The sequence below is a fragment of the Antedon bifida genome, chromosome 5 (genome assembly GCF_963402885.1).
Source record: "Antedon bifida chromosome 5, ecAntBifi1.1, whole genome shotgun sequence".
Taxonomy (NCBI): Eukaryota; Metazoa; Echinodermata; class Crinoidea; order Comatulida; family Antedonidae; genus Antedon; species Antedon bifida.
Genome location: NC_136230.1, coordinates 15,206,726 through 15,230,972, shown reverse-complemented (window position 1 = coordinate 15,230,972; position 24,247 = coordinate 15,206,726). Strand labels below are relative to the sequence as shown.

The following is a 24,247-nucleotide window of genomic DNA, read 5'->3' as shown; positions in this document are numbered from 1 at the left end:
ATTGTTTCTAGGTGACGTCATACTTTTTCGTAGCAATGATGTGTATACGTGATCGAGATATACAGAACTTCCAATCTCAACACCCGCTACACCAAAAACTAGGGGTCATCAGAACGCTCATGGATAGAATGGAGAACATAGTTACAGAGGAGGCGGATAAGAAAGAAGAAGAAGTTAAGATCAGGAATGCGCTTAGGAAATGTGGATACCCTAAGTGGTCACTGGACAGAGTCAAACAACAAATAAAAAATAAACAACCAAAGCAAAGGAATAAAAACAAAGAGCCGGAGACACCATCAAAGGGTATGGTTGTTTTACCTTATGTCCAAGGAGTGGCAGAACAAGCTCAAAGGATTTTTAAGAAATATGGTATTTCCACCGCCATGCGTCCAACGAACACTCTTAAAAGCATTCTAGTCCACCCCAAAGACAAGAAGGACATCACCCAAACAAGTGACATTGTATACGACATTCCTTGCAAAAGTTGCAAGAAATCATATATTGGGGAAACAGGTCGTCAATTTGGAGTAAGACTGAAAGAACACCAAAAAGACACTGAAACGGTCACCGATCGTAAATACACCCGGGCAACTAAAAAGGAATCAACATCCGAAATCCACAAATCCGCCATCACAGACCATGCAGCGCAAGAAAACCACATCATCGATTGGGAGGGGGCCAAAATTCTTGACAGAGACTCGAACCCATTCAAGCGTAGAATCAGAGAGGCAATCCAAATCAGAAAGAGGGGGGATAACGCAATCAACCGCGACGAAGGGGCTGTATATCTCGATCACGTATACACATCATTGCTACGAAAAAGTATGACGTCACCTAGAAACAATAACAACAGATTTCCAGGAAGTAGCAGTGGACCGGATCACTTGTGATCAAGCCATCAGACAAGATGGCGAAAGCTAAAGAATGTGAGTAATTTCTTTTGGATTTGTCAAACAAAATTATTTATTTAATTAAAACCTTGCTGTTACCGTACTGTGAATTATTTATACAAAATTGTTAGTCATACAATATACGGCGCTTACTTCCTGTTTTAGAAGCAAATGTTGCTATTTCGATTCTAATCATAATTATTAGCGACCCGCTATAAATCCCAACATGCATTGCGCGCGGATTGATTCGTTAGTTTTTCTTCTGTGATTCACCTACTTTCGATCGATCGTGAAGGCCAAAATAAATACAGTAGAAGAGTTTATTTCAGCGAAAATACAGGTTTTCCCCAAATTTGTATTACAGATTATGGAAAACATAATTACAATTAATGCAGAAACTATACAACGTCAGGCTAGGCATAGCTAGCGTCCGATGTTCGTACATTACTGTTGTTTACCAGCTATGCATACAAAACTAATTAATTACATGAATTTATGCTAATAAACTCGACTGGTGGCCGGCCAGGAATAGTGCTGCAGAAGGTGCACGTTCCTCTGGCGTATTCGTCCCTCACGTTGCTTTTGAAAACACAAACGGTGTATTACAATGGAATAACACTTATAATAATAAGCAAGATTCGATAGTACAGTATGTAAATGAGATATAAATATTCGGCAATACCGTACGTTAATTATTAATGCAATACTGTAAACGATTCGATAGTATGTAAATGAGATATACAGATTCGACTACCGTACGTAAATTATTAATCCAATACTGTATACAGATTCGATAGTATGTAAATGAGATATAAAGATTCGACAGTACCTTACGTAATTTACTATTGCAATAGTGTATAAAGATTCGATAGTACAGTATGTAAATGAGATATAGATATTCGGCAATACCGTACGTTAATTATTATTGCAATACTGTATAAAGATTCGATAGTTATGTACATGAGAAAGATTCGGCAATACCGTACGTAAATTATAAATACAATACTGTATACAGATTCGATAGTATGTAAATGAGATATAAAGATTCGACAGTACCGTACGTAAATTACTATTGCAATAGTGTATAAAGATTCGATAGTATGTAAAGGAGATATAAATATTCGGCAATACCGTACGTAAATTATTAATGCAATACTGTAAACGATTCGATAGTATGTAAATGAGAAAAAAAGATTTGGCAATACCGTACGTAAATTATTAATGCAATACTGTAAACGATTCGATAGTATGTAAATGAGATATACAGATTCGACTACCGTACGTAAATTATTAATGCAATACTGTATACAGATTCGATAGTATGTAAATGAGATATAAAGATTCGACAGTACTTTATGTAAATTATTAATGCAATACTGTGTAAAGATTCGATAGTATGTAAATGAGATATAAATATTCGACAGTACCGTACGTAAATTACTATTGCAATACTGTGTAAAGATTCGATAGTACAGTATGTAAATGAGATAGGCCTATAAAGATTCGACAGTACTTTATGTAAATTATTAATGCAATACTGTGTAAAGATTCGATAGTATGTAAAGGAGATATTAATATTCGGCAATACCGTACGTAAATTATTAATGCAATACTGTAAACGATTCGATAGTATGTAAATGAGAAAAAAAGATTCGGCAATACCGTACGTAAATTATTAATGCAATACTGTAAACGATTCGATAGTATGTAAAATGAGATATATAGATTCGACTACCGTACGTAAATTATTAATGCAATACTGTATAAAGATTCGATAGTATGTAAACAAGATATAAAGATTCGGCAATACCGTACGTAAATTATTATTGGTTTGATCATACTATTTTAGCTGTAACTCAACTCGCCATAGACAACGACAATCAAAGACTAGATTTGAACTCGTCACTACGGACGAGTTAGGTTATCCGCAGCGCAAACGCCACGTGCACGTCATACGTTAGAATATTGCGCACAGTATAACGATTATGCCATTGAAAAAATGTTAGTGCGCTCTCTATTTTATTTTCACGTCTAAGTATATACAGTATACGCTATATACTGTTTACGTACTACATACAGTGAAGAATAGGTGAAAATAAGTGGCCAAAGTTATTGACGCTTTTGGACATGATGACGTCATCACAATTTTGAAAACGGTATATCATGCGAAAGATAATTGATTGGCCTAGACAATATAAAAAAATGGGGGAAAATAGAATACGGATAAGTGGAGATGCGCTCTATTAAATGTGATGAACTATGACGAAAGAGACAAAAATTCGCTATTTTATATTCGAGTGGCCATACGATGACGTCACTATGTCCAGTTAGCCATATCGATGCATGATTCTATATCTACAACTCATCAAATTCCATAATATGTAATACAAAATAAACTTCATCATGTAGTTTAGAATCCATGACTGTTTAAAAAAAGGCATAATTTTGACGAATTTTTGAACTTTTTCATCAAAAACGCACGCAAATTATCCAATTCCACGTGCTCGTATGACGTAATTTTAAGTCGAAATTGTTTAAAAGTTGGTAAAATTACTAGAAAAGGCTGAAAAAACATACATCACGCGAAAAAATTATATTTTTGCGCTACATGCGCACGCGCGCGTAAATTTATTGCGCGTGCGTGGGAATTTTTGAAATGCTCAAAATGACATGAAACGCGTAGAAAGTTGATTAGAAATTGATTTTTCGCATTTTGAAATTTTAAACGCGCATGCGCGCGTAACTTTCTGTGAAACATGCCATTTTTAATCCATAGAAAGTTTGCCCTTGATATGACTTAAATGTTCACCAAGTGTCATTACAAAATGACTTTTGGTTTTTAGTCTATGTTAAATACGCAAAATTCATAAAATCGCGCGTAGCTTACGCTGCGCGACTCTAAAGTAAAAAAACGAACTGTCCTGCACTTCTACAGATAGAGGTAAATCTTCTGACAAAGTTATACGATGTAATGTTGATCAGAATTTGAGATACACGTGACACAAAATTCTGGGAAAGAAAGAAGAATAACATAGAAAAACTAGATTTGAACTCGTCACTACGGACGAGTTAGGTTATCCGCAGCCCAAAAGCCACGTGCACGTCATACGTTAGAATATTGCACACAGAAAAAGATTATTATGACTACTATACTATACTATAGGTCCCTGGATAAATTGTTTATCACAAATAGCCAATCAGTACTTAGTCTTATTTGGCCTGCTACATTATAGCAGTAGGTAGGAAATAAATGATTTGGGCTATACCAAATGCCGTTACAGTATATACAGTATAATCTTTATACGTACTATATACAGTTCAGAATAGGTGAAAATAAGTGACCAAAGTTATTGACGATTTTGAATATGATGACGTCATCACAAATTTAAAAATGGTAAATCATGCGAAAGATAATTGATTGAACTAGACAATATAAACCAATGGAGGGAAATGGAATACGGATAATTGGAGATGCGCTCTATTAAATGTGACGAGCTATGACGAAAGAGACAAAAATCCTATATTTAATATTCGAGTGGCCAAACGATGACGTCACAATGTCCGGTTAGCCATATCGATGCATGATTTGATATCTACAACTCATCAACTTTCAGAATGTGTAATTTAAAAAAAGTTCACCTCGTAGTTTACAATCTATGACTGTTTTAAAAAAGACATAATTTTGACGAATTTTTGAACTTTTTCTTCAAAAACGCGCGCAAATTGTTCAATTCTACGTGCTCGTATGACGTGATTTTAAGTCGAAATTGATTGAAAATTGGTAAATTTACTATAAAAGGCTGAAAAAACTAAAATCAAGCAAAAAAAATATGTTTTTGCGCCTCGTGCGCACGCGCGCGTAAAAAAGGTGCGCACGCGTGGGAATTTTTGAAATGCTCAAAATGACCTGAAACGCGTAGAAAGTTGATTAGAAATGAATTTTTCGCAATTTGAAATTTTAAACGCGCGTGCGCGCGTAACTTTATGTCAAACATGCCATTTTTAATCCATAGAAAGTTTGCCCTTGATATGACTTAAATGTTCACCAAGTGTCATTACAAAATGACTTTTGCTTTTTAGTCTATGTTAAATACGCAAAATTCATAAAATCGCGCGTAGCTTACGCTGCGCGACTCTAAAGTAAAAAAACGAGCTGTCCTGCACTTCTAAAGATAGAGGTAAATCTTCTGACAAAGTTATACGATGTAATGTTGATCAGAATTTGAGATACACGTGACACAAAATTTTGGGAAAGAAAGAAGAATAACATAGAAAAAAAAAAAAAAAAAAAAAAAAAAAAAGATCCTGACAATAACAAGGGGTTATCCGCCAAGTGCGGATAACCAACTAGATTTGAACTCGTCACTTTGACGAGTTCGGGTTATCCGCGCAAACGCAACATGCACATACTTAACTATATGAACCTTGACAATTATTATGCCATCCTATGAGATGAAATAAATATGTTTAAAGTGCTGAATTGTACCTAATATGTAGCATACAGCATATTACAGTATTTACAGAATACACTGTATATGTTATATACAGTGTAGAATAAGACGAAATTACGAGACCCATCTTTTAAATCCAATTATTAACACGATGACGTCATCAAATTGACATATAAAATAACAATTTTAGAAGATAATTATCTAATTAATTACATTGATACAAATTTGAAAAATGTTGGGCACGTAAAAGTGAGATGCGCTCTCGTTTAAACGCAATGAACTTTTACGCAAGAGATGTAAATGTGACTTTTTGAATTCAACTGGCCATATGATGACGTCACAACATCTAATTGGCAAAATATTCACATGAATTTGTATCTACAATCCAATAGCTTCCAGAAAACGTTTTAATCATGATTATCACTTTTTATTCTGACGAGCTATAACAGATTGAAATTTACTGTAAAGATGAAAATAGGTGACCCACGTTATTTACATTTTTAGACATGATGACGTCATAAAAATTAAAATATTTTTAACTCATGCGAAAGATAGTTGATTGACCTAGACAGTATTAAAATATCTGAGGAAATGGAATACGTATAAGCGAGATGCGCTCTATTTAATGTGATGAGCAATAACGAAAGAGTAAAAAATTCTATATTTTACATTCGTGTGGCCATACGATGACGTCATAACATCCGAGTGGTAAAGATTCTGCATGAATTTATATCTACAATATATCTGCTTAAATATTAAATTTAAAAAATTGGGGGTCGTGGATGATCCTGAGGAGCTATAATAGATTAAAAATAGGCATAATTTTGACAATATTTTGTCACTTTTGCAACTAAAACGCGCGCAAATGGTCGAAATCAACGTGTTCGTATGACGTCATTTTAATTTGAAATGATGTCAATATTTTTTTAAATGACTAGGAAAGACTAGAAAATCACAATTCAAGAGAAAAACACATGATTTTCATGCTCCGTGCGCACCTTACGCGTAAAATTTTTCGCGCGCGCGGGAATTTTTGACATGCTTAAAATGTCATGATCAGCGCAGAAAGTTGATTAGAAATTAATTTTGCGCATTTTAAAACTTTAAATGCGCGTGCGCGCGTAACTTCTTGTAAAACATGCCATTTTTAATCCATAGAAAGTTTGCCCTTGATATGACTTAAATTTTCACTAAGTGTCAATACAAAATGACTTTTATTTTTTATCCTATGATCAATCATTGAAATTCATAAAATCGCGCGTAACTTACGCTACGCGACTCTAACGTCATATAACGAAGTTTCCTGCACATCTACAGCTACAGATCAATCTTATGACAAAGTTATACAATCTTATGTTGACAAGGGTGAGAGATATGCGTGCAACAAAATTCCGGGAAAGAAAGAAGAACAAAGATGATGAAAAAAAAGATATTTACAATCACATGGGTTATCCTGCAACTAAGTTGCGGATAACCAACTAGATTTGAACTCGTCACTACGGACGAGTTAGGTTATCCGCAGCGCAAAAGCCACGTGCACGTCATACGTTAGAATATTGCGCGCAGAAAAACGATTATGCCATTGTAAAAATGTTAGTGCGCTCTCTATTTTGCGTCACGTCAAAGTATATACGGTATACACTATATTCTGTATACGTACTACATACAGTGCAGAATAGGTGAAAATAAGGGACCCAAGTTATTGACGCTTTTGGACATGATGACGTCATCACAATTTAAAAAATGGTAGATTATGCGAAAGATAATTGATTGGCCTAGACAATATAACAAAATGGGGGGAAATGGAATACGGATAAGTGGAGATGCGCTCTATTAAATGTGATGAGCTATGCGAAAGAGACAAAAATCCTATATTTTATATTCGAGTGGCCATACGATGACGTCACAATGTCTGGTTAGCCATATCGATGCATGATTCGATATCTACAACTCATCAACTTCCAGAATATGCAATTTTAAAAAAGTTCACCACGTAGTTTACAATCTATGACTGTTTTAAAAAAGGCAAAATTTTGACAAATTTTTTAACTTTTTCATTAAAAACGCGCGCAAATTGTTTAATTCTACGTGCTCGTATGACGTGATTTTAAGTCGAAATTGATTGAAAATTGGTAAATTTACTAGAAAAGGCTGAAAAAACAAAAATCAAGCAAAAAAAAGATGTTTTTGCGCTACGTGCGCACGTGCGCGTAAAAATATTGCGCACGCGTGGGAATTTTTGAAATGCTCAAAATGACATGAAACGCGTAGAAAGTTGATTAGAAATTGATTTTACGCATTCTGAAATTTTAAACGCGCGTGCGCGCGTAACTTTCTGTGAAACATGCCATTTTTAATCCATAGAAAGTTTGCACTTGATATGACTTAAATGTTCACCAAGTGTCATTACAAAATGACTTTTGGTTTTTAGTCTATGTTAAATACGCAAAATTCATAAAATCGCGCGTAGCTTACGCTGCGCGACTCTAAAGTAAAAAAACGAACTGTCCTGCACTTCTACAGATAGAGGTAAATCTTCTGACAAAGTTATACGATGTAATGTTGATCAGAATTTGAGATACACGTGACACAAAATTCTGGGAAAGAAAGAAGAATAACATAGAAAAACTAGATTTGAACTCGTCACTTTGACGAGTTCGGGTTATCCGCGCAAACGCAACATGCACATACTTAACTATATGAACCTCGACAATTATTATGCCATTCTATGACATGAAATAAATATGTTTACAGTGCTGAATTGTACCTATTATGTAGCACTAGCATACACCATATTACAGTATTTTACAGAATAAACTGTATATGTTATATACAGTGTAGCATAGACAAAATTACGAGACCCATCTTTTAAATCCAATTATTAACACGATGACATCATCAAATTGACAAATAAAGATAACAATTTTAGAAGATAATTATCTAAATAATTACATTAAAATAAATTTGAAGAATTTTGGGCACGTAAAAGTGAGATGCGCTCTCGTTTAAACGCAATGAACTTTTATGCAAGAGATGAAAATATGACTTTTTGAATTCAACTGGCCATATGATGATGTCACAACATCTGATTGGCAAAATATTTACATCAATTCGTATCTACAATCCAATAGCTTCCAGAAAACATTTTAATCATGATTATCACTTTTTATTCTGACGAGCTATAACAGATTGAAATTTACTGTAAAGATGAAAATAAGTGACCCACGTTATTTACGTTTTTAGACATGATGACGTTATAAAAATTAAAATATTTTTAATTCATGCGGAAGATAGTTGATTGACATAGACAATATTAAAATTTCGGGGGAAATGGAATACGTATAAGCGAGATGCGCTTTGTTGAATGTAATGAGCAATAACGAAAGAGTAACAAATCCTATATTTTACATTCGTGTGGCCATATGATGACGTCATAACATCCGAGTGGTAAAGGTTCTGCATGAATTCATATCTACAACATATCTGCTTACATATTAAATTAAAAAAATTGGGGGTCGTGGATGATCCTGAGGAGCTATAATAGATTAAAAATAGGCTTAATTTTGACAATATGTTGTCACTTTTGCAACTAAAACGCGCGCAAATGGTCTAAATCAACGTGTTCGTATGACGTCATTTTAATTTGAAATGATGTAAATCTTTTTTAAAATGACTAAGAAAGGCAGTAAAATCATAATTCAAGAAAAAAACACATGATTTTCATGCTCCGTGCGCACCTTACGCGTACATTTTTTCGCGCGCGTGGGAATTTTTGACATGCTCAAAATGTCATGATCGGCGTAGAAAGTTGATTAGAAATTAATTTTGCGCATTTTGAAATTTTAAATGCGCGTGCGCGCGTAACTTCTTGTGAAACATGCCATTTTTAATCCATAGAAAGTTTGCCCTTGATATGACTTAAATTTTCACCAAGTGTCAATACAAAATGACTTTTGGTTTATAATCTATGACCAATCATTGAAATTCATAAAATCGCGCGTAACTTGCGCTACGCGACTCTAACGTCATATAACAAAGTTTCCTGCACATCTACAGCTACAGGTCAATCTTATGACAAAGTTATACAATCTTATGTTGACAAGGATGACAGATATGCGTGCAACAAAATTCCGGGAAAGAAAGAAGAACAAAGAAGATGAAAAAAAAAAAAGATATTTACAATAACAAGGGTTATCCGCAAAACCTTACGGTTGCGGATAACCAACTAGATTTGAACTCGTCACTTTGACGAGTTCGGGTTATCCGCGCAAACGCAACATGCACATACTTAACCGTATGAACCTCAACAATTATTATGCCATCCTATGACATGAAATAAATATGTTTACAGTGCTGAATTGTACCTATTATGTAGCATACATCATATTACAGTATTTTACAGAATAAACTGTATATGTTATATACAGTGTAGCATAGACAAAATTATGAGACCCATCTTTTAAATCCAATTATTAACACGATGACGTCATCAAATTGACATATAAAGATAACAATTTTAGAAGATAATTATCTAAATAATTACATTAAATCAAATTTGAAGAATTTTGGGCACGTAAAAGTGAGATGCGCTCTATTTAATATGATGAGCAATAACGAAAGAGTAAAAAATCCTATATTTTACATTCGTGTGGCCATACGATGACGTCATAACACCCGAGTGGTAAAGGTTCTGCATGAATTCATATCTACAACATATCTGCTTACATATTAAATTAAAAAAATTGGGGGTCGTGGATGATCCTGAGGAGCTATAATAGATTAAAAATAGGCTTAATTTTGATAATATGTTGTCACTTTTGCAACTAAAACGCGCGCAAATTGTCTAAATCAACGTGTTCGTATGACGTCATTTTAATTTGAAATGATGTAAATCTTTTTTAAAATGACTAAGAAAGGCTGTAAAATCATAATTCAAGGAAAAAACACATGATTTTCATGCTCCGTGCGCACCTTACGCGTAATTTTTTTCGCGCGCGTGGGAATTTTTGACATGTTTAAATTGTCATGATCAGCGTAGAAAGTTGATTAGAAATTAATTTTGCGCATTTTAAAATTTTAAATGCGCGTGCACGCGTCACTTCTTGTGAAACATGTCATTTTTAATCCATAGAAAGTTTGCCCTTGATATGACTTAAATTTTCACTAAGTGTCAAAACAAAATGACTTTTGGTTTATAATCTATGATCAATCATTGAAATTCATAAAATCGCGCGTAACTTACGCTGCGCGACTCTAACGTCATTAAAAATATGGAGGTGCACAATTTCACGTAAATTTCCATATGTTGACCAAGTTATGAAATGTCATGTTTACAAGAATGACAGATATGCGTGACACAAAATTCTGGGAAAGAAAGAAGAATAACAAAGAAGATAAAAAAAGAAACGTGACAATAACAAGGGTTATCCGCAACTAAGTTGCGGATAACCAAAAAAAAAAAAAAAAAAAAAAAAGATCCTGACAATAACAAGGGGTTATCCGCCAAGTGCGGATAACCAACTAGATTTGAACTCGTCACTTTGACGAGTTCGGGTTATCCGCGCAAACGCAACATGCACATACTTAACTATATGAACCTCGACAATTATTATGCCATTCTATGACATGAAATAAATATGTTTACAGTGCTGAATTGTACCTATTATGTAGCACTAGCATACACCATATTACAGTATTTTACAGAATAAACTGTATATGTTATATACAGTGTAGCATAGACAAAATTACGAGACCCATCTTTTAAATCAAATTATTAACACGATGACATCATCAAATTGACAAATAAAGATAACAATTTTAGAAGATAATTATCTAAATAATTACATTAAAACAAATTTGAAGAATTTTGGGCACGTAAAAGTGAGATGCGCTCTCATTTAAACGCAATGAACTTTTATGCAAGAGATGAAAATATGACTTTTTGAATTCAACTGGCCATATGATGACGTCACAACATCTGATTGGCAAAATATTCACATCAATTCGTATCTACAATCCAATAGCTTCCAGAAAACATTTTAATCATGATTATCACTTTTTATTCTGACGAGCTATAACAGATTGAAATTTACTGTAAAGATGAAAATAAGTGACCCACGTTATTTACGTTTTTAGACATGATGACGTTATAAAAATTAAAATATTTTTAATTCATGCGAAAGATAGTTGATTGACATAGACAATATTAAAATTTCGGGGGAAATGGAATACATATAACCGAGATGCGCTTTGTTGAATGTGATGAGCAATAACGAAAGAGTAAAAAATGCTATATTTTACATTCGTGTGGCCATACGATGACGTCATAACATCCGAGTGGTAAAGGTTTTGCATGAATTCATATCTACAACAATCCAATAGCTTCCAGAAAACATTTTAATCATGATTATCACTTTTTATTCTGACGAGCTATAACAGATTGAAATTTACTGTAAAGATGAAAATAAGTGACCCACGTTATTTACGTTTTTAGACATGATGACGTTATAAAAATTAAAATATTTTTAATTCATGCGAAAGATAGTTGATTGACATAGACAATATTAAAATTTCGGGGGAAATGGAATACATATAACCGAGATGCGCTTTGTTGAATGTGATGAGCAATAACGAAAGAGTAAAAAATGCTATATTTTACATTCGTGTGGCCATACGATGACGTCATAACATCCGAGTGGTAAAGGTTTTGCATGAATTCATATCTACAACATATCTGCTTACATATTAAATTAAAAAAATTGGGGGTCGTGGATGATCCTGAGGAGCTATAATAGATTAAAAATAGGCTTAATTTTGACAATATGTTGTCACTTTTGCAACTAAAACGCGCGCAAATGGTCTAAATCAACGTGTTTGTATGACGTCATTTTAATTTGAAATGATGTAAATCTTTTTTAAAATGACTAAGAAAGGCTGTAAAATCATAATTAAAGAAAAAAACAAATGATTTTCATGCTCCGTGCGCACCTTACGCGTAATTTTTTTCGCGCGCGTGGGAATTTTTGACATGCTCAAAATGTTATGATCAGCGTAGAAAGTTGATTAGAAATTATTTTTACGCATTTTGAAATTTTAAATGCACGTGCGCGCGTAACTTCTTGTGAAACATACCATTTTTAATCCATAGAAAGTTTGCCCTTGACATGACTTAAATTTTCACCAAGTGTCAATACAAAATGACTTTTGGTTTATAATCTATGATCAATCATTAAAATTCATAAAATCGCACGTAACTTACGCTGCGCGACTCTAACGTCATATAACGAAATTTCTTGCACATCTACAGCTACAGGTCAATCTTATGACAAAGTTATGCAATCTTATGTTGACCATAATTAGAGATACGCTGCGAACAAAATTCCGGGAAAGAAAGAAGAATAACAAAGATGATGAAGATGAAAAAAAAGATATTTACAATCACATGGGTTATCCTGCAACTAAGTTGCGGATAACCAAAAAAAAAAAAAAAAAAAAAAAGTGCGGATAACCAATTAAAGCGTATATGGCGTTCCATACAAATGACGATATTAAACTGGCGGCCACTTTGGTTGGCGGCCGCTTCGACCATACTCCGCTAGGCTAGGCCAAAAGTCCACGAGAGGATTGTGTCAGACGGTAAATCTGGTCTGTACTACGTTGTTGTAACTGATATAACATCATACTTCTGTGTCAGTAGAATACAATTCATGGAATGCATTATCAATGATCTAGCGTTGCACAGAAAGAACGTTGGTAAACTAACATTATGAGTGTTATTCTTCATAAAGTGAACCATGATAAGCTCTGTTGGCGACAACAGATTGTTTTTTGTCGTCCAATTGCTGTATCAAAACCTGTTGTCGAATATTGAATCTAGGCATACTAATTTTTTTAAATTATAGTGAATTTAAGTTATTGTTGTATCAATGCAGGACAATTTAACTAACATAAATATCCGTACTTAAAGGGCCGCTAACAAGAATAGTTGAATGAATTATAGGTCCATAGTTAAATAAAGAAAATAAGGAAAACTAGGTACTTGTTTATGCATATACTTTGTGTGCTAAAATTATAATATAATCCGTTTGAAAAGGGGAAAACCTATCAGATAAAAATCTCCAAATACGTTATAAATCTGATCGACGTACGATAAGGTATTACGGAAATGTCTACTTTCGTAACAACACTAACGTAAGCGCGCGTCGTGAATTTTAACTTTCTATTCGGGGCTACAGCAGATTTCGTGCGCGTTATTTATTTTTCAACTTTAATGACATATATTATATATTATAAATGCGTTCTCTTTTCTTTCCAACAGTTTCTTTCCAATCTAAACTTACCCATAATGTATCCTTCTGTCTTAATACTTGAATTCAACAAAGATTTACACAATCGTGAAGTTTTGTTACCTATTTTCCTATATCCTCTGAGTTTTAATTTCATATTATACATACAAAATTCATTTACCTATTGAGTACGTTAGGTTTTATCACAGTTATCACACTAAGAGTATACTATATTGGGTACAGGTTATAATCTGTTACATGACATACAATCTGCGGTTATATATAATTAAATGACTGTAAATGAATTGGAATTCTCCACAATGATGTGTGCATCTATATAAAAGGGTTCGTTATACCGTGTAAGGGTTTTTGTGCAATTATTGTCCTAAATTTAAGCATACATATTGTTATTATAAATACTAATAGGAAAACAGACAAAGGAGTGCAGGTACTGTAAACAGCTACGAATTGGTTGAATTGAGAGTTTATCGGGAAAGTTTGTTCAGTTCTTAGAGATTTTTCAAGTCCAGTAGCAATAGTTGGTAAGTTGGCAATATATAATAATTATAAGTATAAACCACCCTAGTTGGGTACAACAGACACATAGACAGACAATTAAAATGGTCTAGCTGTAAATGAAAACAAAAGTACTATCTATTTATTTTACTGAAAGATTGCATTGCCAAATGAAACGAGTGTTAGCACTCAGGACTATAGAAACTAGTTTCTGCTATAAGACCGCTAAATGGATCGATACATTATTAATCAGATGTTTGGAAAAAAATGGTATACCTTTTTATAACTATTTCATTGCATTATTATTACTGATATAAGTTATGGTTTATTACAATAATAATATCGTTCCACCATTAGCATCAGTATGCATTTTCCACAAAAAGTGACCCTAACCAACAAATATCAAATGCTTCACAGTTTGAATTTTGAATGTTGACATATTTTAACTATTACAACCTTGCTTTTTACCGCACTGTGAATTATTTATACAAAATGATTAGTCATACAATATATACGGCGCTTACTGCCTGTTTTTGAAGCAAATGTTGCTATTTCGAAGTGAAATAGAATATTTTCATAAATTAGTCGGAGACTTACATAGTATTATAAGAATGCAATTGACAACAATATGAAATAAATTATTACATTTGAAAAGAAGCTGGTTACTACTGAAACTAAACATTTACATAACTGTTTGACGTATATTCATATCAAACATGTTTAAAGTCTCATTCCCTACGTTTTTAAAATCTAATTTAAGGTCACAAACTACATTGTAAAAATAAATACTATATGGTCCTATTGCGATTTCAAGACTTGAGTTTTCTAGTTTCATTCTGCTATAAGACCACTAAATGGATCGATCCATTATTAATTTCAGGGTTGAACAAAATATTGTATACCTTTTTAGATAAAGGCCGTGGCTAAAGATACGCTACCGTATCCTAACTTCCGTTTGCTAAAGGCACGGTAAAATTACATTACGTAATAATCAGTCAATGGGGTGCTGGCAGTATGTGACGTCATCGTATAAGGACCTGATGATTCATTTATCGCTATATTAATATTATCGCCGTCGTGTATGTCAGAACCTATCGGATGTAGGCTTAGCTAAGTCTTTCATTGAAAAGCCAAAACATGTTAATTTTAATTCTAGAATACAGAAAACCGTTTCAAAAGAGGAAGATCTGCCGTAGGCCTACTACTATACTAAATGGATCAATCCATAATATTAATCACAGTGTTGAGAAAATATTGTATACTTCTGTCTTATTATCAATACAAACTGTCCTCTTTATCATATTACAAATAATTAAATCAAAGCGTTTGATCGTCTGTGTACAACAACAGAAACATTATATCGTTGGAAGATTAAAAGATGATTTTCTATTTCGTCTTAAGAATCTATGTCCGTCACTCTGCTTTCGGTATAAAGTAGGACAATTGGAACGACTGAGTTAATAGTACTACAACTAATAAATTTGAACCATGATTGGCTTAACATCAACTCTTTAACGTACAATTTAGATTTGTTCGTATGAAAATACAATATTCTTTTAACCATCTGGGCTTACTTTTAGTCATAATTTGCTTAATGTTTTGTGAAATATTGTAATTTATTTCTGTAGCTAAAGTTTACCTTATTGGACGCCTCTGTGCAAAATAATATGCCAAAGAAAAACAAACATATTGATGTAAAAAGTAAAAATCAACTATGGAATGTGTATTATGTGTACAATGGAAATGACAATTTAAATTTTAGAATCAATTTCTTTCTTTTAACATGTATTTATTAAAATATATTTAAAAAAAATAAATGAAATAATAGTTTGTTTTTATTTTTATTTATGCAATCGTACATTGTAAAACTAACATTGAACCTAACAATGAATATTTTATATTAGCTGAACGGAGGGAATAGTCGTTAGAAGTCCATACAAGTGACTTCTTTTCTGCACTCGGCTCCGCCTCGTTATACTGTCAAACTTTCAACTCATGAACATTCTTCCTATTTCAGTTCAAGTATTCTTGCTTTTATTATTGGCAGTAATAAACTTCCTGTACATTTTGTTTATATTTTTGCTCTATAAATGTATATATATGCAGGCCTATATAATTACGTAAATTGAAAATTGATCACATAAATATTTAAACATATTTACGCATCAACTTGATGTAGGAATGTAAAATAGTTTGAAAAAATAGATTTTTATAGATAATGTAGCACTTGTTGTTGCATAATAACAGGTTTTTAAATTTAATTAAATAATGTCATTTAATATCCCTCTTTTCAAAGTGAATAATGCTTTTTACTTGTATTTATATATATTTTTTAAGTTAATAAATAATGTAAAGCAATCAATTTCAACATAAGCTGCTGCTGATTGCTATTTTTATACCATATAAATAAAAAAATGAATAGATGGTGCATTATCCTGCAATCAAAGAAGAACACTATTGAAATTAGGTGTCACTGGCATTCTGTGAATTAGTTGTGGAGAAATGTATTTCCACAATTATGAATTGTATTGTACTTCGACATCGTTAACCAAATCGGTATAATGGTTTACTTTGCTCACCTAAAATGGCAATTCACATCGGTGTAGCTCCTATCACCTTATGATAAGATTAAAGCAAACAATAAATAACAAATCACGCTTGTTGCAGCAACTTTTTATAATGTACTTGTTATCGCTTATACAAATGATAATGTATAGTGTCTGGTGTTCTGTACAAAAACAGTCAACTGTTGATTGAGGAAACATATAATTCAGCACAAGTCAAGTGAGTTTGAAAAGTAACTTAAAAAATGTACGAAACTATACGTGAGTGTAGTGTATAGGGTTGTGTTTAATGTAAAATGTTTGCACATCATGTATCTACAGGTATACTTTTTTTGTTAGCTACTACAAATGTTGCTATACAAGTACCAGATATTTATCTTAACGAACATTTCCTCTGTTTCTGTAAAAATAAATCAGAAGAATAGAATTATTTATTTCAAGCATTTATATTACAAATGTATAATATTTAAATTAAAAAACAACAGTAAATGTGGTTTCCATACGAGTATTGCGCACACTAAATAGAAACATTGTCGTCGTAGTGGTGGCCGTTTTGAGCGTCATTCTTTCTCTTACAACATCTATGCTTTAAATTTATATACAAATCTGAAACCATTTCTGAAGGAGAGAACATTGTTGATCTGTTCTGTACCACAAGTATCCAAAATGATAATAAATTTTGATACGGTAACTATGATTATGGAAACTTTTTAGATTTAAATATAAACGTTTATTTTGATAGCATGCACTTAACACTCTACACAACATGTTTGCATTCCTTTTATTAAATATTTTACAACCAATTTTTAATATCCATCGTAATCACTTCTTTTATGTTTTGCAGTAAACGGTATAGCAACTACAAATGGATCTTAAACAATGTCTTTTAGTACTCTGTGCTGACAATAGCCTGAAGGTAGGTGATTTTACTATGCAACTACTGAAAAAAAAATATTAGTATTTTACTTTGATTATGTTGAAACGTAAAAAGAGTAGAACCTTCCATCTTTGTACAGCATATTATATTTACTTATTGAATTAGCTTCAACAAAAACTTTTTGTTTAGTTTTCTTCACAATTTATTTAATTTAACCATCATCGTCATCGTCATCGTCATCGCCATGATCAACGATTTATAAAATAGAGTATTCTGATCTTGTGTTAAACAATAATATCAATGCATGTCATTAAATTACATAAACAATTACAACGAATATAAATATATTTATTCCGAGTATTTTGATACCAATATCTTGTTAATAGACCAAAGAGTTATGGAGATATGACCAGAGACTACTGAATAAAAATCCTTGTAAGCTATTCTCTATGTCAAAGGTCAATAACTTTGCTTCCGGACATTTTTTAACAAAATATTGCATTACAATAAATATAAATATATATGGTCTGAGCAATTTGAGACCATTTTAAAATTTCTATGACCAGCCGTTTTTACGATACAGTACGAGTCAAGGTCAAGGGTCAATAGTACAGAAAAATAGCATTTCCGGTTGCATTTAGTAAAAATGTTCTATTACAACGAATATAAATATATATATTCCGAGTATTTTGATACCAATATCTTGTCATTAGACCAAAGGGTTATGGAGATATGGCCATTTGGTCGCCATTTTGAATTTGGGGCTGTTACCATGGTTACGGGATCGTGAAAATTTGTTACCTAGCATTTTTGGTATCCTAGCACCATAATAAAGTAAAATCAAGTGAAATCTCACTTTGGGCATTAAAATCCTACGGAACCCCTATTTTCATACATGAGGAACCTGACTATAGGTGATTTTACTATGCAACTATACGGAAAAAAATCATATTAGTATTTACCATGATTATTTTGAAACATAAAAAGAGTAGTACCTTCCATCTTTGTACAGCATAATAGACAAGTACAATTTAATTATTGAATTAGCTTCGATAAAACATAATGATAATTGACATGAATTTTTAATTCTTGATTAATTTTGCCATCTCTCTTTTATTGAAACATCCATGCATTCTCTACTATATTATTCTAAAATACTTGAATCATCATTATTATTATTGTTGTCTATTATTACATATATAATACAGATGAATATGTTATAATATTATCAAATATTGTTAAAAACGTAATATGACAAATGTAAAGTTGAGAATGAAATGTTTTCTTTCGAACGATTTATAAAATATAATATTCTGTAATGTGTTTAACAATAATATCAATGCATGTTATTAAATGACATAAACAGTTGGATTTATATTAATAACATTATCGGTTCAAATTTTATAGATTCCGGAAAGTGCAAAGACTAGTGAGATTGGTATATGTACCCATATTATAAATACAAAGAGCGTAAACATTCAGGACAAGGTAGGCCTACAAATCAATTATGATTTATTTTCTATGTAAATAATAATAATACAAATATTGTTAACACAATACCAACATATTATCTGTAATGTATTAACATATTGACATCAGTCTGTGTAATATCATGTAGATACCCATTGTTTGTCATATGTGCAATAAAATACAAATACTGGAATATTAATGCAAACAATGATGCAGATAAGAAGGAAAATAACAATAAACAAAAATAATAATGATAATAATAATAAATAATTTAAATATACTAAATGGGAACATAACATTTTAGTGTGATTTTTCGTTTTCTTCCAAGTATTGTTTGGAATTGAAATGGAATTGTTTTTCTGAAATTAAGTGATAAATCGAATAAAGTATATAATATAATGTAAGTAATATTCAATATTTCAAATAAAAATTCCAGCAATCTATATAATAAATGGATTAATTTTCAAATTACAAATTTCAATAAATCATGAACAATTACTAGGTTCATTATTTATCGTTCTGTAAATATTAGAGAAAAAAAGTACTGACATGATTTCAGCAATAGTGAAAAACCAACACGAATTTAAACTAAACCATTTGCCACATGCACACATTACAAGAACGCTTACTGTATAACAATAAACATATAAACAAGTAAAACAAAATCAATGAGAAATCAAAATTATTTTTATATTAAAATAAATCTCCCGGATGAACCTCCAAATGTAATCCAGGTTAAAATTCTTTGATGATATATACGTGAAACAAATAGCCTACGTATTACGGGACGATATTACCATTATAGAAATAGCATAGCTAATATATTATTATTTCTTAAGACAAATCAAAAACATACAATGAATTAAACTGCTTATAAACTTAATAAAGTTAAACTGTGACTTGGATATGTCGTTTGCAGCATGCTTGTTTTTGGAACTGGATACGATGCTTGATTGATAATTCCCTTGCTTTTATTGTCTACTACATTCAATGATTCAGGGATTTCATGTGCTATGCTGTAAATACTTCCTACAATAGGGAGAAACCTACAGTATAACAATGTGTACTATATTAATCAGTAACTAAACACGACAGTATACCACAGTATCGCATCTTTCTTTCACATCTATCTTTTTTCAATTCGATTAACTAATTGATCTGACTTTATTTCATTTATGGAAGACTGTACATTAAAAGAAAAATCAGCTGGACAACTTTAATTTAATTGTATAGGCCTAAAACTAAACTTGACGTTCCATACATGGGCTCACGTGTCTGTAGCATGCATGCTAAAATATATCTCGTATTGTCTTTACACTGTATACAAAATGTATGTCAAGTGTACATCAACTGAGATGGAAAAATCCAAGTTCCACCTGAAAAAATTAACATTGTTGTTGTATGGCATTTTAATGTCACATAATATTTAGTTATTTTGGTCAAAAATTTGAACAAAACAAATTATCATTTACCTGAAAAACCAATGGATATTTGGTTGAATGTAACTGTTATGTTGACTTTTTGTAAGTGAAACATGCCTTTTTTCCCACGAAAGTGAAACAACGCTATAAAATGGCATATTATAGTTTTTGGACGACAATACAGATTTAACGTTTGAATTTTAAGCAGTTAAATTACCTACCTAGTCTATCCCCAATTATTATTTTTTAATATTTTATTATGCTCACCTCAACAAAAACTATGACAAATGAATACAAACTTATGTATTGACTTCAGAGCAAATAATATAGATGCAAAAACAAAACAAATGTCTATCACACACAATATAATATTCTAAAATACATAGTCAAATTAGTCATTGGTAATGATTATTTCAAAAACAGTTGTGCTTTAGTGAAGATAAAAGGGTAGAAAACATTGAATTGAACATGATTAGTTAATCTTCAATAATTGGTGTTTGAAAAAGATAATTGTTGCAGTTTTTTTTTATCTCATTAGCTTGGTCAAACTGCACTGTTGTTTGGGGCTTATTACAATAATGTCCCTGTTTGTCAGAATTTGATTGAATCAGATGCAGATGTTAACCATCAAGCTAACGTAAGTAATAAAGTATATTTTATTTTTTTTCCTTTTAATAAATCAGGAAATTGTATATAGATTCTATTTCCGTCAACTAAAGTGTTTATTTATCTATTTATATAATATAATATATAATAATAAAACATTTTATAACTCGCAAATTCAAAAGGTGAAAATGTAACCTGGTTGAAGCAATGTTGTAAACAAAAAGTACATACAATTGTTATAATTGAGATATACATAAAAAGGTAAGATTCGAATGGTAAAACTTGCTTGAACTAAACAAAAAATATTGTTTTTTTAATGTTTTAAAACGAATAAATGAATTAGAAGAATAAAGAAAAAAGCATGCCAAGTGATCTAATCTATCAATTTCGCACCACCCTCTTTCAACAATTACGGTAGTTGAATCATGGACCTATAAATTAAATTTAATTTATAGGTCCATGGTTGAATCATCGCTGTTGCGACGAAAATGTATTCGGTTCCCACTATTATTTTGCAATGTAACCACACACACATGTTAAAACACCAGTTTTAAAACGATTTGTTGGGTTTTAGTCAGTCATAATAATTCGAATAATTTCGTTGATCTGCCTCTGCTGCTCAAAGCATCTTGTCTAAAAGTGGTGGATTTAATTTGTTTTCATTCGTACGATAATTGAATGTAATTTATAAATGAAAAAGTTTAAAAAAACAAAGAAAAGAATAATTCTTAACTTCCTTGGCATGTGCTCCACAGACTGACTTATCAACAAAATGTAAACATTAAATTGCACACTCCCGGTAAGAACATTGCGCAAATGTACATTACATTATCTTGGCGTTCGCTACCTTGTAATCGACGCAGTGTGTTGCAATCAATGTGACACTCGGCGAACAGTTTAATAGAGTTGCGTTTAGGTCAACGATACCGTGTTCGAACGTGAAAAAACGCAAACAGCGAGATAACCAATGAAGTGCTTATATTGTTATGCTTAGACAATAAATACACAACACATCTTACTTGGTACCGTGCACTTTATTCATTCGTTGTGCACAACCTCCTGGCCGGGGACTCTTTCCTTTACAAATACCTCGTCTATTTAAACCAACCCACAGGTGAAAAATATGCAGATAAGTATTGTGTACCACAAAAGACTAACGTCACAACATACGCCCACCCTACAAAAATTGACCCCTATCAATTTTGATCAAATATGATACAAATCTACATGTCTAGCATTATCCAATTCTAATATACTTTTTTTTAAAAACATTTTCCCTTTTTATATCACAACATACGCATTATCCACGTATATACCATATATACCGTACAGTTTGAGCTAATATATTAAAAGTAATTGATTATGTTGTCATCTGTACACAACCTAATATTATGATTCATTTACATTAAAATTGCAATTAATTCGGTAATCGTCATCAGTTAATTTATAGACAATAAATATACGCCCCCGACAAAATAATAACCGCATGCTTTAGAGAATTTAACATATCTAAATACAGACTTACATACATTTGCCTTTTACTGATACCATACCACTACACTATTATCATCAGAATTCAAACTTTACATTTCCCCGTAATCCTTACAGGATTATTCTCTATGTACTCAAGGGCAGTGGAATTCAGATTCTGCACGGCTTCCCATTTATTCCGAGAGTGTGGAAAACCTTTCCATTTAATCAGGTATTCCAAACAATTTTGACAATAACGTCCTCTTATAATTGATTCCAAACTCTTGCTCACTTTCAGGAATGCCAGGAAAAGTTAAATGGTATTTCCGTACCGTTTTAAATTACGAGTGGCCATCAACGGCCCAAATGAGTCCTCCTCCTTATTAGTGGGTCGTGCATATCGATTATATGCAAATTTCATCCGGTTCACATGAACCGGTGCTTTCAGAACAAAGTTCCAAACACAAAAATTAAAAGGCCACACAGATAAGGGCCAGACCAAAATTTCATCAATTTACGCGATAAACCTTTCTGTAACGAAGGTATATACACCCAAATCGAATCGCCCACTTATATGTTACCTCGCGGACGCGTTCGTCATATCGCTCCTTCGTTTTCGCTTGATTCTTAGAAACAGCTCTAAATATCTCCAACTGACTTATTAACACATGCATAATTATGATCTCGTAATGTTTTTTCGGGATAGTGGCATTGTTTTAATAATGTCACATCGACCGGAAACCTGGCTTCCCTGCCATATTAAAGGTAAAAATGACTATAACCAACAGAGTTTGTAGCCGGAGCTGTACGATAAGCGAACTGTATCGCCGGTAAATATTTAACCCAATCATTATGATATTCATTTACATAATGCGAAATGCACTCTAAGATAACAGCATTGGATCTCTCCTGTATTGAGAGTGATATGCGCTGGTATTTATTTATTTTATTTTTCGCTATCTTGGCTCTCAAATCGTCCATGACCAGAATACCACAGGAGACATTTTTCCTATCATCGAAATTACTATTAAAAGGAGGAATCACCCATTGAACCCGACTAGACGATTCAATGCTGTCTAATATATTAGAAACTTTCGCAACCATCCCCGCGATCGTATCTAGCGTTGTATTTTCATTATTAACACGGGACTTGGGATGGTTATTTATAAAAGTACCAGAGGAAGGTTCATCCACAGTACGCTGGACAAATATGGCTAGCCGAGCTGCATCTAAAGCATTTCGAAAATACTGAGGTTCTTTAGAAAAAAAATACCCGAATGTTCGGCAATAACCCTCTCATAAAATAGACAGGAGCTCAGAATCTGATTTCTTTATCTGCTTACGTCATGACATAATATCCGACGCATATTAATCAATGGTTTCTGATTGTAATTGTTTCCTAGTTAACAACTGCGATTCAATACCCCATGTCCACGATTGATTCTCAAAATGTGCTTTTAACAAGTCGCGTATTTTAGTTATATAATTCTTATGTTCCTCCTCTATTGTATCTAGAAATATTTTCATTTTCAACGCTAAAAATGGCTTTAGGTTCTGTATAATCCCGCAATGAAGCATCATTGGCATCCCCTGAATATTTCAACACAGACCCACCCATATCATATTTAAAAGCCCTGTTGCCAATTTCACATTCAAACTTCAAATCTGATAATACAATTATTATATTTAGAACTATC

At 32.4% G+C, this 24,247-nt stretch overlaps 1 pseudogene; it reads right to left on the bottom strand.

Moving 5' to 3' along the window:
- Nucleotides 1–22,656: 22,656 nt before the first annotated feature.
- On the bottom strand, nt 22,657–23,794 carry LOC144843359 (uncharacterized; annotated as a pseudogene).
- Nucleotides 23,795–24,247: the final 453 nt, after the last annotated feature.